The 7,098-nt window shown below is 39.7% G+C and overlaps 1 non-coding gene across 1 annotated transcript; it reads right to left on the minus strand.

The window, feature by feature from the left end:
• Window positions 1-5,909: 5,909 nt before the first annotated feature.
• On the minus strand, window positions 5,910-6,028 carry LOC121432778. Its single transcript, XR_005972230.1, has one exon.
• Between the last annotated feature and the right edge of the window lie 1,070 nt (window positions 6,029-7,098).

Raw genomic sequence — 7,098 nt, forward strand, 5'->3', positions numbered from 1 at the left:
CTACCACAGAGATTCCCACAGCAGTCCCAAGAAAGAAAAGAGAATGTGTGTCCCAGGCAGTTCAGACCCATGATGTCTCTTCCCACTGAGACTTCAGCTGACAACATTTATCTGGAGCCTCGATGGTACAACTCTCGGCAAAGAATCTGAACCCAGGGAAATTTTCCCTGAAAGGCAGAAGACTTGGTCTGGGTGAACCCAGACTGTTCCTGGCTCCAGTGCACCAAGACAGAAAACAATGGTTGCCCATGTGCTCTTTGTGACCCCTTGCCAGCCTTGCCCACCAGCCCCTCCTCTTCACTCTCCTTATTCTATGAGAGTGGCTGAAAATTCCCCAAGGCTTCTAGTTCCTGGTTTCTGGGTTGCAGAGAAGGGTTGTTCCCTCTGCCTTGGGGTATTTTTGATGACCTGGGCTCATTCCTTTGTCCTATAGGTAGGAAATGATCCCCCTTGTGGAAGTGAATATGGAAAATGCAGGCTTCTTAAAAGTTGAAAAACTGAAATAGATCTTTGTCCAACTTTGAGCATCCTGCCTGGCTCTACCCATTTGGTGCTTTACAGGTTTTTTTTTTTTTTCTATGACGTTTAAGGTCCACATGTAACTCAGAGCCCTGACTTCAGTAGTGCCACGGAAGTTAGTGTAATGCCTCAAGGCAAGCCAGCTGTTAATCCCATATCTAGACTAGAGCAAAGAGTAGTTCTTGATTTTCTTCCACCACTGCAGAGAGGAACAGGCTGTCTTGCCCAGGGATGAATCATTTCACCAGATCTGGTCTCTTATACTTTTGCACAGAGAAGCAGTCCGCACCATTAGGAAAAAAAGAGGGCAATAATATAATGTGTTTTATAAAATGCTCACTTTTTTTCTTCGTGCAAAGGAAAACAAATGCTCTGTATCTGATATGAATAACAATGCAAGGATTATAATAGAAAACAGAGAGGGAAGATGGCAAATGACCGATTACTGGGAATCAAATGACATATGGTCTGTCTTGAGGGCATCCACAGTCTCAGGGAGTTATCCTAAACTGGATAGAAGTGAAGTAAGTCTTGCTAAATCTTGCAGGTCATCAGACTTTGGTGGTTAGAGTAGACACCTGTATGGTCAATGTATAAGTCCCTTAACTCTCTCAACACAGGCATTCATTCCCCCAGATTTCCCTTCTCAAATATCAGAGAACAAGGCCCAGAATGGATTTCAGCTGAAAAGTAATCTTCAAACCATTTACCACTCTGCAATTTTTTTCACTTTCTTACATACTCCATAAAGAAAATTCAAAATATTACAAAATGCTTTAGATGAGAGCAAGAACTGTGAGTCCTAGTTCTACTACTTGGGCAATAAATGTATATGAATACGAGAAGTAACTGCCATTGCGTTCACTTTCTTAACAACTGTGCCACATCTCTAGCTCACTTCAACTTGAAAGAAATGAGCTATGTGTGGCTGGAGGTTTCCCAGATTGATCAAGTGGGCAGTAAATTGGAAATTAGTGAAGAAAGATGAATTATAACCTAGGATGTAGAATGGGCTATTGCAAGGCAGTCCACAGAAATGCTAGGGAGAGAAATAGCCCCACATACCATCTATCACTTCAGTCACACTGGAACAAGGCTATGTTATAAAAGAAATAGACTCAACCGAGAGGAATATTTAGGTGGTTATCCCAGAAAGTATCTGACATGTCCACTGTTCTTGACTTGTTTCGGTTTTGTGTTTCTAAGTTCCTTCAGATTTCATATTCTCTGTGCCTGGCTTGTGGGCTACTAGTCACTCATTCCCATTTCCTCTTTGTGGTCTGGCAAATCTATCTGTTCAGTCTTCTATTCAGATTTAAACATGTACCACTTATTACTTTACCTAGACTTCTCCGTTTGTCTTAGTGTTATCTGATAATGGACCCATAGAGGAGGAAGAGCAAATACTAGATTTTCGTCCCTTTGGCTCATTGTCTGGAGTTTGTGAATCCCAGCAACACAATGCATCTGGTGAGAGCCCTTTTCACTGCATCACTGACGGTGGTAGTCAGAATGGCAGCAGCACACCCGGATGAGAGAAAATAACCGAAACCCAAACTTGTTTTTAAATGACCAATAAACTCTAGTTATACCAAACCCATTTCCACAGTAATGCCATTCATCCATTGGCAGGGGCAGGACTTTTGCAACCTAGTCAATATCATAGGTTCCATCTACCAACAGTATTACACTGGGAATTTGTTTCTATAACGTGGATTTGTGTATACATTCAAACGCAGATCCAGTCATTTTAGTGTCTTGACCTTTGATATTGATTGAATGCTCCTTAAATGCACTTTTGCCTCATTTGTCATAATGCCATATAACTCTGTATAACTTTAACTCCCCATAAGGTAAATGCTCATTTTGAGCTTCCAAAGGAATATCCAGCACTTCATTAATATATTCTATTTTATACAAGTAAAATTCATATTATGTATGTTACTAAGACTTAGTAGGATGACTTGAATTTATGATAAAAATGGGAAAATAGACAATATATTGAAAAGAAATAATATGGTATGCAAATAGGATTTCATAAGTAAAAGTGCATTGATAAGCTTTATATAAGAAAAAATGCTGACAAACAGGAGAGGAAGATAATGTTGCAGTGAGATACTAGAAACTGCTTGGGGGAAGGGAGAAAGAACTAATATTTTACAACTGTAGACATAATTCTGCTACTCATGCTTCAGAGCTCAAAACCTCACCAGTTCCTCACAGACTCCCCTCCAATTTGAGAATAATGCCTTTTACATTGGGGTTAGTCTGTGCTCAGTAATGTCCTTTAAGTTATGAGTACTTGATATTCTCTTCATTTACCTACAAAGATTCCTTATTATTCAAAAGAACAGGAATCCAAAGGGCAATGACCTACTTTGGACTCAACTCTAGCCAATAAATTGGGATGAAGAGCTAACATTTGTTAGACTTCCCCAGGCAGTCTATAACCATCTTCTCATTGAGTATTTTTAAATCTTTTTTTTCAGATGACAAATACAAAGATTCTAAAAGAATAGTAACTGTCTTTTAGGCTATAATATTAGCCCATGGGGAAATGGTGGAAACTGACGTCAGAATCTTTGCTCTGCTGGATCTTATGCAGTCTTTCAGTGTCCAGTAAGGAGAAAAAGAAAATGTCCTCATAAATCCAAACTCATGCAATTCCACTGAGAAGAACACAGGAAGACTGTTGACAGCATGAAGTTTCTGGGAACAAAATTTTCTCATAACACACACAAACATCACATCCACACACATCCACACAAACACACACACATGCGCACACACACACACCACAAACACAAAGAGAGACACAAAGAGAAAAGGTAGAGACAGAGACATTTCAGTCAACCAAAACAGAAAGCTAAAGACTGTCATGAAGTTCTAAGGAAGATGCCAGTAAAATCTCAGTATAAAATTGTATTTATACAACTAAGCACAACTAAATAAATAATTAAATACTTAAAAATTGTACATTTGTTTGGAATAAAAAAGTAGGCGGTGTACTCATAATCCTATTATTTAGAGAAGGTTGTATAATTATTGAGAGGCTGTTGCTTTCCAAAGGAAAGAAAGAGGGAACACTAAGATGGTTGAATATGTGATTTCTGAATTGTCCTCAGTAAGCATGAAAATAGCATGAAGAATAAAGAGTGATGCTATAGACGAAAGAGGCAAAAATTCTTTACTTGAGGAGCCCGAGATGCACTTGAGAGAGGAGATGGGGATAGAAAATTAAACTGGGTCTTTCCTTTATATAATTACCACAACACTGGGCATTCTGCCTGGCTCATAGTAGTATTTAATAAATATCTTTTGTGTCCTAAGTGGGAACAATTTTCCAATTAAAACTATATGAAACACATACAATATGTTGTTGGCAGAGTTTAATAGGATGTTTGATTTTGTCACAGGGAGACAGCATTATAAATCTAAGATATCAATTTAAACACCAACTTTTACTCTTATGATCACAATTGATAATATATTTTCAGTTCATCTATTATTTCACAAAAGTACCATTCCCAGATGCTATGTAAATCACTGTGGATTATAGAGACAATGGATGTAGTCTGTTCTTAAGTTTCTCACTGTCTTGTGCTATGATCTTTAGCCTTCGGAAACACATGTCTGAACTGTGTGGTTCCACTAAGCAATAGGTCCCCACTCATAGATGAATGTGTGATTGTTAGGATAAACATGGGGACAGGAAGATGAATATTTTGGCTGTGAGTCATTTATATAATCAAAACTACAGTTCTTAGAGCTAAGGATACCGACTGCAACAAGGCAAATGGGAGGTAGTGCTGGCTGTAAGTTGTTCTAATAGTTTAGGAGTGCTACTCAATTTAATTTGTACTTCTTCATTATGCAAATGATGAGACTGAGGTATAAAACATGAACTATTTTGCCAAAGCCAGGAATGCTGCAAATGATAGTGCTACAAAGTCCATACTAAATCAGCAGATAGTTACATCCTAAATATAGAGATGTAGAGGAGAAACGATAAGCTAGCTTCAAGCTCATTTTACATCCCTCTTTTCTTCTTCTTCTTCTTCTTCTTCTTCTTCTTCTTCTTCCTCCTCTTCCTCCTCCTCCTCCTCCTTCTCCTCCTCCTCCTGCCCCTCTTCCTCCTCCCCCTCTTCCTCCTCCTCCACCTCTTCTTCTTTGTCCCCCCTCTCTCTCTCTTTCTCTCTCTCTCTCTCTCTCTCTCTCTCTCTCTCTCTCTCTCTCTCTCTCTGGGTTACTAGTCCTCTGTTCAGAATTTATTTCCATGGGAATATAGTTTAAAATGGTATGGTTCTAAATTACTGAAGAACTAATATACACTATTTATAAATATTTATATTTTTAAAAGCTTTTGCCAAGTGGAAAGGCAGAGGCAGGTGAATCTCTGTGACTTCAAGGCCTGCTTTACAGAACTAGTTTATGATAGCCAAAGCTACACAAAGAAACCATGTTGAAAAAAATAAAAATAACAAAAAAACAAACAAGTAATATTATTTTTCACATTTCTATAAACAAATAGTTCACAGGAGTACCTTAAAGGAATAAGTATTTTTTTTCATTTTTTATTGAGAAAAGGAGAAAAAAAAAAAACAAGTTTCCACCTCCTCCCAGCCTCCCATTTCCCTCCCCCTCCTCCCACCCTTCTTTCCCTCCCCCCACTCCTCTCCCCATCCCTCTCCAGTCCAAAGAGCAGTCAGGGTTCCCTGCCCTGTGGTAAGTCCTAGGTCCTCCCCTCTCCATCCATTTCTAGGAAGGTGAACATCCAAACTGGCTAGGCTCCCACAAAGCCAGCACATTACGTAGGTTCAAAACCCCGTGCCATTGTCCTTGGCTTCTCATCAGCCCTCATTGTTCGCCATGCTCAGAGAGTCCAGTTTTATCCCATGATTTTTCAGTCACAGTCCAGCTGGCCTTGGTGAGCTCCCAATAGATCAGCTCCACTGTCTCAGTGGGTGGGTGCACCCCTCGTGGTCCCGACTTCTTTGCTCATGTTCTCCCTCCTTCTGCTCCTCACTGGGACGTTGGGAGCTCAGTCCAGTGCTCCAGTATGGATCTCTGTCTCTATCTCCATCTGGAAACAACCTAGATGCCCTTCAAAGGAAGAATGGATGAAGAAAGTAAGGAATATATACACACTAGAGTACTACGCTGCGCTAAAAAAAAAAAAAACAATGACTTCTCAAATTTTGCATGCAAATGGATGGAAATAGAAAACACTATCCTGAGTGAGGTAACCCAGACCCAAAAAGATGAATATGGGATGTACTCACTCATAATTGGTTTCTAGCCATAAACAAGGGTCACGGAGTCTACAATTGGTGATCCCAAAGAAGCTAAGTAAGAAGAACCTTCATCAGGAATAAGTATTTTTTTTTTTTTATGTATGGAGCCATCGCACAGAAAATCTGATAACTATACAGACTCTGTCGGCAGGAACCAACTGTTTTGATGTATGTGACCGTCTATGGTTGAGGAATAAGTATTTTTACTGGCTCACAGTTTGAAGGGGTACTGTCCATCATCGCAGGGAAGCGTGATGGCAGGTGGTTCCATGCTGTTGGGAGTCTGCAGCTGAAACTCTTTATGGTCTCATGTCTTTAAGAGAAAGGAAGTTGAGGTAGACAGGTTTGGGAATTAGGCTATTAGTCAAAACCTCAAAGACAATCTTCAGTTACCCACTCCTTCCAGCGAGGCCCACTTTCTACAGCTTCATAACTTCCATAAACAGAATCACTCCCTGGGTCCTAACTGTTCAAACATAATATCTATGGAGTATTTCATAAGGAAATTTGGGTGTTTGCAGTTCTTATTTTAATTAATTAATTAAGTTTTATTTCATTTTACATTCCAACCACAGTTATCCCTCCCACCTCTACTCGCAGTCTTTCTCATCCCTCCCACCTCAATCCACCTCCTGTCACTCCTCCCAAGGAGTAAAGGATTCCTGATGGTGAGTCAACCAAGTCTGGTACATTAAATTGGGATAGAACCAAGGCCCTCTCTCTGCATTAAAGGCTGAGCATGGCATCCTATCATAGGGAATGAGATCTCCTGGATAAACTGTGGGTGGGGACCATGACAGGAGAGGGGAAGCGAGATGAGAACATGAGGTAATGGGATGGTTGAGTTGGGGGTGGACAGAGAGGGAGACAAATGAAAGGGACACCTTGATAGAGAGAGCCATTATGGTCTTAGGGTGAAACCTGTTGCCAGGGAAATTCCCAAAAAATTCACAAGGATGACCCCATCTAAGACTCCTAGCAATAGTAGTGAGGGTGCCTGAACTGGATTTACCTTTCTGAAGTTCTTTATAATATTTTACCTTTCAAAATTGTCTACTATATGTCACATGTGATGTTAACACAAATGTAATTTTTTTAAAAAAAATTACCTGAACAGTTATGGCTTCTGTTCTTAAAATTTTACTTTAATACTATTGAGTCATAAGAAAAGATAAAATTTTTGTCATCTACTGGAAAATGAATTACATTGGAAGGCATCATGTTAAGCCAGGCACAAAAGGACATATGCTACATGTTCTGATTTGTAAAAAATGAATCAGCTGGT

The sequence above is a fragment of the Microtus oregoni genome, unplaced genomic scaffold, assembly GCF_018167655.1.
Source record: "Microtus oregoni isolate MIOR12 unplaced genomic scaffold, Mior012 000035F_ref0000213, whole genome shotgun sequence".
NCBI lineage: Eukaryota > Metazoa > Chordata > Mammalia > Rodentia > Cricetidae > Microtus > Microtus oregoni.